At 46.3% G+C, this 10,572-nt stretch overlaps 1 long non-coding RNA gene across 1 annotated transcript; it reads left to right on the top strand.

Annotated features, from left to right (window-relative positions):
- The first annotated feature begins 443 nt into the window (after positions 1-443).
- LOC125552293 (uncharacterized) lies at positions 444-1,655 on the top strand. Its single transcript, XR_007303501.2, has 2 exons — positions 444-777; positions 1,247-1,655. It is a non-coding gene; the product is annotated as an uncharacterized LOC125552293 (long non-coding RNA).
- Positions 1,656-10,572: the final 8,917 nt, after the last annotated feature.

Raw genomic sequence — 10,572 nt, 5'->3', positions numbered from 1 at the left:
CTTTGTTCGCGAGAAGGTGTCACTTGGTGAGGTGCGGGTTCTTCATGTGCCATTTTCTCATCGATATGCAGCCATAATGACAAAAGGACTCCCGTCGCAGCTCTTCTCCGAGTTTCGGTTCAGTTTGTGTCTCTTGCCATACGGCGCACAAACTGAGGGGGATATCAAAGTATTCCTTTTGTATAGATTACCTTGTATAGGCATACTATCACGTGCCGATATGTATTGATTCGGTTTGGGATTCACTTGATCTTCCTTGATGGTCAAGACATGTAATCTATATACTCCCTCCTTTCATCTATATAGAGCCTAATGCGTTTTTCGAGGCTAACTTTGACCAAATGTTAGAGCAATAATATATGACATGCAACTTACACAAAGCACATCATCAAATTCGTATGTGAAACGGGCTTTCAATGATATAATTTTCACATTATGCATGTCATGTAGTATTAATTTTATCAATAGTCAAAGGCGATCTTGAAAAACGCATTAGGCTCTATATAAATGAAAGGAGGGAGTATGTAATATGAAGCCACCCCATGAGAGGTGCGCAATACACAGAAACATATCTGTTTTCTTGAAGGACCAGGGGAGGGCCAAGGGGCCAGCGGTGTGGGGTGGAGCAGCGAGGCCGGCGACCCAGGCGGCGGACGCCTCACGGGGTGGAGGAGAGACTGGCGACAAGGAAGGAGCAGAATCCTCATGGAGCGGCAGGGAAGGTGAAGTCCCGACGGCTGAAGATGGTGCGCACGGAGGAGCTCGGATGATGTCAAGGTGAGCTTCTCTCAATCCTTCTCCCCCTTCACGCCTCTTGCAAATTTTTCTTGTTTGAGATCATTTGAAGGTGAGTGTAGTCTTGTGAGCAATTGCCTGTGCTATTTTCTTCTTTCTTTACTTTCCCCCTTCCCTACAAGAAGATGCCGAGTCATGTAATATCTTCAAGGAAGAGAAAATCTGCATTTTGTTCATGTGAAAAGTTAGGGTGGGTTTGTGCTTTCAGAAATGAGGCGACCTTACATGTACACATATCAAAGATTTTTCTCTGTAAACGTATACTGGACCTGTGTGATTTGTATGACAGGGCTTAAATAAATCTGGTCCATTTATATTAAACCTTGCATTATGCAGTAGTAGAACTACTGCTCAATTTGGCGTGTGCCATTTTTGGTGCGTCAATTTCAGCTAGACTAAATCAACCACGCCGTCCTTCTTAGCTTGATTTTTTGTATGTTTGTGTGTGCAGGACGTTTAGCAGGACTGACTTAAGATCGAACCCCTGACAGAGTTTAAGCATGGTCCCGTATGCACTTCTTGACTTCTCTTGATTCCCGTTTTTGTTTCAGTTCATATCAAATCAATATTGTTTGCAACTTTGCATACAGGTTGGAGAGGTTATTTTTGGCGTGGAGGTCTTTTTCAGTTTTTCTAAAGTTACTATTTTTTTTCCAGTTCCCTAAGCTCTTTCGTCATGTTAAGTAAAGTCTTACCTACCACAAAATTGTATCATTCATCCCACACAATGGTTGGAATCCTAGTCGTTCAATTACAGTAGACCAACCATGTTTCACGTTTTGTATAGTCCAACCAATAATACAGATTCAGCCTGGTGATGATTTTCAATATATTGTGATAGTAGTTTCCTGCATTGATTAGTTATTGAGCCATCCTTCCGTTGTACTCGAAGTGTTGTAATAGTTAAATAGATGTATTTGTGCCATTTAGCTCATTGTAATGTAGGAGCTGATCAGGGTGGAAGAGTAATCTGTGTTGTGTAGACAACATCACTGTAATTTTCTCAGGCGAATAAAAGAATAGCTTGCGGTTCATGGAAAAGCCCCAATAAAATTCAGTTCAGTTCAGCTGTACATCTTTTGCTGACCCCTTTTCTTGGTGCTGATTGAGCTTTGTGTGTCAATATTTTTATTTGACTGCATTTTTTGCTTTAGTCCTTCCTCTTAGTGTATAATGATCCTGATTGTGTGAGTTTCTTTCCTGGCAGGGTAGTTATGCCTCAATCCATTCCATAACAAAATGCATATATGTCCTGAAGGTAGGATTTCACCTTCAGATTGTCATCAAGTTCGTCAAATTTATCGTTCCATGCTGGAACAGTGTACTTTCACGAGTATTTTTCTACTGAGTACATATAATACTTTCACACCTATGTTGTATTATATTCCAACTTTCCAAGTACCTTGTGCTTTTGTTCTTGGATTCTTTCTAAATGCTCCACAAGTCCTGCACTAATTTTCTCAACAAAATAATTAAGTGAAACATGGCTCTGAGCTATTGTCATATGGTACCTGTATGGGCTCTAGTTGAGTTTGGCGGTCATATTTTCTTTAACTGTTGGTAAAAGTCTTAAGTTGTGCTACTTTAGAACTTTCTGAAATACAAACAGTAGCCATAGTTCCATATGCATTTCTTTGATTGTAATTTCTTGTTGGTACCTTACCAAGCAAACTGGTCCGTTTCTATCTTACCTGTTGTCATCAAACTGGTGCCACAAATCCAATGGATTTTGTTTCTGTTAAATCATATTACGTCCAGAAATGTGAGCTTATATCCGCTGCATCTTTAGGGAAGCCATTTTTTACGCTGCAAATAATGTGTGTGCTTATCCCATTAACTTGAGTGTGTTATTACAAGTTGCAGGAGCATGAATGGTCCACATCTCAGCTGGCTGTTGTTTCTGTAAGAAATTACTTTCTTCATTACGCATTGCTCGTGATTATTCTGTCTTGAATAAACATATGGTGTGGCACTTTTCGTATAATGATTTTATATCTTTCTGGTCCCAAATCATGCCGTTGATTTACTTTCGTTTTATTTTATTACTTTTGATCATTTTGGCTCTGAAAAGCAATAGTACAGTATATCCATGGAGTATAATAGAGTTGTTTGTTTGTTTGTTCTATCAAGCCAGTTTTATTCTATTTGCATGAGCATATACCAAACTTTTTTCATGCTCGCTCATGAACAAGATGAGGGCACTGGTTATGTATTTCCAAACAAGGTTTTGATTGAGATAGGTATTACTGATTTCTTTGGATTGCTATGCTCCAAAACTTGATGTATTGTCTAGGCTAACTCTCTTTTTTTAATTCAAAAACAAAGAAGATTCCTACAACTACTGCAGATTTGCAAAGAATCATGAAATCAGAATATCCATGTATCAAAAGCAAAAAAGATGCCTACAACTACTATACAGGAATGATGTTCTATATTGCTGCCACACGGGAATATATATCGTAGTGCTCTCAATATAAATTAAAATGTTACTAGGGTTCTTGGTTAATGCATTGTTTTTTTCCTTTCCCATCCAGAATGATATTTGATTGAAGATATGGAATTAGTATGAGATCACTTTAGGGGGTTTAAACACTTGGATAAGATTAAACACATGTTGTACCGAATGATAATGGTACACCATTTGGCGATGGGTTCTCTAAAAAACTTAAAATTCCACTAGATATTATTTAGATATAATGGAAAAGGGATCAGAAATGCGGTTTGTATGACTGAAAACATCCTTAACATATGGTTGTTCATTATACTCTGTGGTAGTGAGATCGGTTAGTAATGTTACACATAATATATATTTTCCAGTTGTGTCCCTCACTCTCTTAAGCACGTTTCTGTTGTATACTGGTTAGTTGTCACAATGCATGTATTTGAGGATGTCGTCGGGTCTCCATTGTTGTACATTTGTCTTGCCACTTTGTTGTTCAAATTATTTTTTAGGAAACTATTTCAACTCTTCTGAAGGCCATTTGTTCTTAATGTTTTTCTTTATAAGTATCTCCATAATGGCACTTTCCACCTGGAAAAAGCATCAAGGTCAGCGATCCAGTTTTTGTTCTATAGGCATCTCTTCTTTGAATGAGGCATGGTAGCAGATGATGTATCTGTTTTATGTGTGTTAGAAGAGGCATCCGGTTGCTTGACTTTGTACGCACATTCTGATTCTTTAATCTTAGTTGTACAACCTATATCTATCCAATTTATTCTTTGTATACCAACTCAAAGCTGTGAATTGATGACCACACCTGCTAAGACAATCTTGAAATATTTTTTTGGGTCTCAATTTCTGTACCGAACTTTAGGGAATCGCCTACTGCTCAAAGACTTGCCTAGGCTATGTATGTCAAACATAATGATGCTCTAAATCATCCTGACAGGAAAAAAAATCTCAAGTTATTGCTATAACCTAATTTTATCAACAAAGACTTAATTTTTTAAAACACACCATGTTTGTTGCAATGGATCAAGAGGTACACATGCCCTGAAATATGAAGTTATTAACAAATGCAATTTTTTTGAAAGCACGCTCATGGTTTAAATGGGCATCTGTGCCATTGGGTGCAACGGGTCATCTTTTTTCCGAACACACACACACACACACACACCCACACACACACCCACACACACACATACACAATAATTTGATGCAAGCAATACCTCGAAAAAATATAAAGGCCTTCTTAACTGGTATGCATATTTTTTTGTATACATGGGATCTAAATTCTTAATGTGTGTGGTTGCTCAAACGGAAGATTACTGAAAATACACATATTTTCAGTGCAACATGGTTTTCATTGAAATTTTATGCTGCCAAATTTAAATGTATGTGTACATCTTATTGTACACAGCAAGAAACCAATCTTCTTCTTTTTTATTAAAGGGTGATAAATTTGTTAACGTATGTGCTTGCCCACAACTAAGCCAACTAAACCATGGATTTTATTTTCAATCTGGACATGGATTCAGCAGGTCTCTGCGCCATTTGGCGCAACGAGTCCACTAGTTAAACATAAACCTAAACTATTTAATCTTAATAACCTAAACTAATTAAACTAAATAACCTAAACTAACTAAACTGAAAAGACTTGAACTAAAAAACCTAAACTAAACAAAAAAGAAAAAAAAGAAAAAAAAGAAAAGAAAACAAGACAGGTGGTGGCAGGGGCTCACCGTGGGGGCGGCGACGGGTCGGGGAGGGGGCGGCGATGAGGCGGCGGCGAGGCGGGGTAGCGATGGGGCGGGAGGGGGCGGCGACGGGCGGTCGACCCGTGGCTGCGACGGGGAGGCGGCGGCAGGGAGGCTCGGGAGGGGGTGGGGAGGCAGGAAGGGGGCGGCACGGGGCGAGGAGGGGGCGGCAACGAGGCAGGGAGGGGGCGGCGACGGGCGGCGCTCCTCTCAGGGGGGAAGGGGGGTCGACCCGCGGCTGTGGCGGGGAGGCGGCAGCGGGGAAGCTCGGGAGGGAGGTGGGGAGGCAGGGAGGGGCGGGGAGGGGGCGGCGACGGCCGATGCTCCTCGGGAGGGAAGGGGGGTCGACCCGCAACTGCGGCGGGGAGGCTCAGGAGCGGGGTGGGGCGGCGACGGCGTGGGGAGGGTGCAGCATCGATAGCGCGGGGTGGCACGAGGGAGGAAGAAAGAGGAGAGGAGACAGATAGATAGAGGGTGATGGCGGGGGCGCGACCGTTGATGAAGCTATGTACCTAGGGTAGGGTCATGGACCTGTCCAGTATACCCTCCCTCAGGACATCTTTACAAAGAATTAGAAACAGTCGAAGAGAAATCATCATCCACTCGACCGTAGAGATGCGCTCACTCGACCACCTTGAAGACACTCGACCATCAGAAGATGAGGAACCCTCCACTCTGCAACGATTAAGACTTAAACCATAGCATTATGAGCATTTGTGACATTTACTGTAGACGTTACCTGTAACGCCTTTCCTTTATGAGCATTGAACTCTGTGTAACAGAGGGGAGCTGGGGTCCTGGCGCACTCTATATAAGCCACCTCCCTCCTCTGGGACAAGGGTTCGCACTTTTGTAAACACAGACACATATAATCCAGTCGACCGCCTCAGGGCACCGAGACGTAGGGCTGTTACTTCCTTCGAGAAGGCCTGAACTCGTAAAACTCGTGTGTACAACTACTCCATAGCTAGGATCTTGCCTCCTCATACCTACCTCCCATTCTACTGTCAGTCTTAGATCCACGACAGTTGGCGCCTACCGTGGGGCAGGTGTCTTAGCGACTTATTGGAGAAGTTGCAATTTTTCCGATCCCCATCATCATGGTTCCAGGCAGAGGTTTGGCTGAGGGCCGCGAGATCTGTCTCGGCGCGCTCGTGTTTGTCGCCGACGACTCCGCTTGGCTTCAGGAGGCACCACTCGATGTCGATGCGCTCCCCGCCCGCGGGGCGACGCACTTTCATGCGTGCGTCCGCGACGTCCTCCTGCGGCAACCATCGACCCAGTACCAGTCGACTCCTACGGCTTTCCCCCTCCCTGCGACCCGCCGGAACAAGCGCACCGGCCGGTCGAGGGTTCAACGGTGGGTGGAGCATGCGGTGGCCCGCCAGTCGGCCACCCCTCAAGTCGCGGTGCTCGAGCCCGACGAGTCTTTCTACGGCCTGTTCGATCTATCGACTAGCTCCGTAGAGACTGCATCCGAGTGATCACACAGACCCAGCGCCCCAAATCCGGAGGGTTTTAGTCCGTAGGCAAGCACCGCCCCAAATCCCGCCTCGACAGAAATAGCGATCACACAGACCCAGCGCTGGAGCAGGGAGAACCGCTGCCGGACAACGGCAATCCGGATAATCAAACCGAACAAACAAATTCTATCAAGGATAATGGTCCGGACGACATAACGCCGGACAGGCACCCGGAGCAGCAGAATGCCCGTAAAAGGCTTGTCGCCACCGCGAGGAGTCTTAAAAAGCAGAAGCAAAGGCTCAAGGCCGCGCAAGACACACTCCAAATCAGATGGAGTAAAATACTCAACACTGCAGCAAGGTACGGCGACAATCGCCCCTCCAAGAGCTACCCAAAGCGGAAGCTGCTACCCGAATTCGATGAGGAGGCCTCAGACCCCCCACAACCAAATATCAAAGCAGCCACCTGGTCGGATAGACGACCCCTCTACCAACACAGAGCGGCATACAACGCCGCTCACAATACAATACGTGACCCATGCGAGGGCTCGCACCCAAAGGACGGCGCAACAAGATCCATCTATGGACCACGCAAGCGCGCCCCAGCATACAATGCAACACAACAAACATCCGAACAACGCGGTACACCCAGCTACAAGGGTGCCGCACACCCCCTATGTTTCACCGATGAGGTGCTGGACCATGAATTTTCAGAAGGATTCAAGCCCGTAAACATAGAGGCATACGACGGAACAACAGACTCTGGGGTTGGATTGAGCACTACATCCTTCACATCCATATGGCTCGAGGAGATGATCTCCACGCCATCAAGTACTTACCCCTCAAGCTCAAAGGGCCAGCTCGTCACTGGCTCAAAGGCCTCCCCGAAAGCTCCATTGGAAGTTGGGAAGAGCTCAAAGACGCCTTTCGGGCAAATTTTCAAGGGACTTATGTCCGACCTCCGGATGCGGACGATTTGAGTCATATAACTCAACAGCCCGGAGAGTCAGCCCGAAAGCTTTGGAACAGGTTTCTTACTAAAAAGAACCAGATTGTCGACTGTCCAGACGCCGAAGCCTTGGCAGCTTTCAAGCATAGCGTCCGTGACGAATGGCTTGCCAGACACCTCGGCCAAAATAAGCCGAGAACGAGGGCCGCATTAACAAACCTCATGACCCGCTTTTGCGTGGGTGAGGACAGCTGGCTAGCCAGATGCAGCACCAGCGACCCTAGTACATCTGAAGTTAGAGATGGAAACGGGAAATCACGGCGCAACAGCAATAACAAACGCCGGAATAAAGAAGACAACACGAAGGGCACGACAGTAAATGCCCGATTCAAAAGCTCTCGGCCAGGTCAAAAGCCGCCCCCTAAAGGCACCAGGGATGAACTGTCCAGCCTCAACAAAATTCTGGACCAAGTATGTCAGATCCATAGTACCCCTGGTAAACCTGCTAATCATACCCACAAATAATGTTGGGTCTTCAAGCAGTACGGCAAGCTCAACGCCATACACAAGGGGGAGGATACACCAAGTGAAGACGAGGACGAGCCCCCCAAGCAAGACACGGGGGAACAAAAGAAATTTCCACCAGAAGTCAAAACAGTAAACGTGTTACACGTGATCAATGTAAAAAACAACGCGACACCCCTAGGAAAATATACCCAAGTGCCTGTCACCGCGAAGTCCTGCCACTGGTCGTCTCAACCGATCACTTTCGACCATCGCGATTACTCAGCAAGTATCCGACACGCAGGATGGGCTGCCCTGGTATTAGACCCAGTAATTGGCGGATATCACTTCACACGAGTCTTGATGGACGGCGGCAGTAGCCTAAACCTAATATATCAGGATACAATCCGCGGGATGGGGTTAGACCCAACACAAATTCGCCATAGCAATACTACCTTTAAAGGAGTAACGCCAGGCCCAGGGGCTCGTTGTACGGGCTCCCTCCTACTAAAAGTTATATTCGGCTCCCTCGATAACTTCCGTCGCAAGCATTTAACTTTCCACATCGCTCCGTTTCAATGCGGCTATCAAGCACTGCTTGGACGAGAAGCTTTCGCTCGCTTTAATGCAATACCACACTACGCCTCCCTCACACTCAAGATGCTCGGTCCACGTGGCATCATTATAGTGCACGGAAATATCAAGCGATCTCTGTGTGCCGAAGAGAGTGAGGCTGCCTTGGCAGCCACACACTAAAGGCGCCCGGACCAGCGAAAGCATCCAATAGGTCGTCAAGACCTCAGACACAACTAATCGAGTCCGGCGCCGCTACTTATACCGAATAAACGGTCACACCCCTATTTGTCAATACAAGGGGCTCAACACGCGCAGACAAGTGGCAATTTCTTCTCACCTTGAATTATACATGGTTTCTTTAACAAACTATCTTTTTGCAAGACAACTTTTTTCACCTAAATTCCTCTCTTTTACAGACGATCATCATGCTACACCCGTCCAGGATACAGCACAACGGAGACACAGGCGCAGACGTGCAGCAGGGACCCGCTCCAAGGATTCTTTTTAGATTAAGACCCTGTGTAAACCTTTTTTACTGTCTCTTGTTGATACATATCCACCGTTGAGAAGGATGCTGACGTCTTGGCATGTGGCCACGCCAGAACAATGCACGTACCTGGACACAAGGGGCTTCTTACAAAGGCCATTATTTAGGCCCGGTTTATACCACAAAGACCGAATACCTTAGGGAGTGTTCGGCGTCGCGAGTTTGGCCCTATATGCATCAGCTCCGAATCATTGTCTTTGGTCAAATGTTGGGTTTGCCCGGCTCCTGTGTTTTGGTGCCTTACGTTCCGCTTTACCGGCTAAGGTAGCACCAGGAGAACTACTGCGATTGTGCCCTGGTTCATCCGGAGGAGCACCTCAGTAGAGAAAGCCGAAAACTGACTGTCATGATATAGCGTGAGACTGGTCAACCACTCGATGACCTGTGGGAATGTTAGAATTCCTCCGCCTTAACGAAGGATTGTTTTCCGACCAGGCATGTACGCACCCCGAGATCGGGAGAGTGCGGAGCCACCAGGGGCTATCTAGTAGCCCCACTGTCAAACTCCTATGGCTAAGTGAAAGTGCTAAAGCATTATAGTCCGGTTGCCTCGCTCGCTCCGCTATCACCTCCTTAATAGGACCAAGACGTTGGGTTAAGTGTGAACGCGTGTTTTTGCGAGCACCTCCGCATTATATGCGTGAGGGTTGAAGCCGACGGCTGCAATCTTTCAGGTTATACACGTGTATACATAAACGGCCGCCCAGGAGGCATCATATTACTTTTAGGAAAAAGTATAAAAATAGCCTTATAAAAATTTATAAAAGCATTTCGCTTACAATGAGATTACATATCACTCAAACATATTATTTTTTGAGCACTGGGTCTCTATCAAACAAGCACCCTCAAGAACTTCTTCAAAGTAGTGCTCAGCAGCCCTTCGACCTATGGCCGAATCCCGCGCTGCAACAGTGGTAGCATCCATCTCCGTCCAGTATGCTTTAACACGGGCAAATGCCATCCGTGCGCCCTCTATGCACGCCAACCTCTTCATCGCATTAATGCGCGGCACCACGTCAAGGAACTGCTGCACCAAGCTGAAATAGCTATTCGGTTTTGAGCTTTCCGGCCATAGCTGATCCACAACAGACCTCATGGAAAGTCCGGACAACCTATTTAGTTCGGCCCATTCGGCTAATTGGTCAGTCAATGAAAGCGGGCGCTCGGGAGAATGGAATTATCTCCAAAACAGCTGGTCTACTTCACAATCTGTCTGACCCTGGAAATACTTGGCCGCATCGGCAGCGCTCGCCGCCAAATCCATATATACATCCTCCGAACTCCACAGCCGATCCAGAGGGGCATACCGTGGATCTCCGAACTTCCTCCGCAACATAAAGGATTTCCCAGCTACAATATCCCCGGCTTCCCACAGCTCCTCCTTCTTTGCCCACATAGCAGAGCGGAGGTCCTTTTTCGTCGCAACAGCCTTCTCAAGGTCCAATGCCTTCGCTTGGTTTTCCTTTTCAAGAACCCGGCAACGGTCGGCGGCGGCTTTTAATTCTATGGCATCTTGGCCATCTTGTCTCGGCTCTCGCCAT

The sequence above is a fragment of the Triticum urartu genome, chromosome 1A (genome assembly GCF_056163025.1).
Source record: "Triticum urartu cultivar PI428250 chromosome 1A, HENAU_Tu73, whole genome shotgun sequence".
NCBI lineage: Eukaryota > Viridiplantae > Streptophyta > Magnoliopsida > Poales > Poaceae > Triticum > Triticum urartu.
This window is presented reverse-complemented; position numbering and strand designations above follow the sequence as displayed.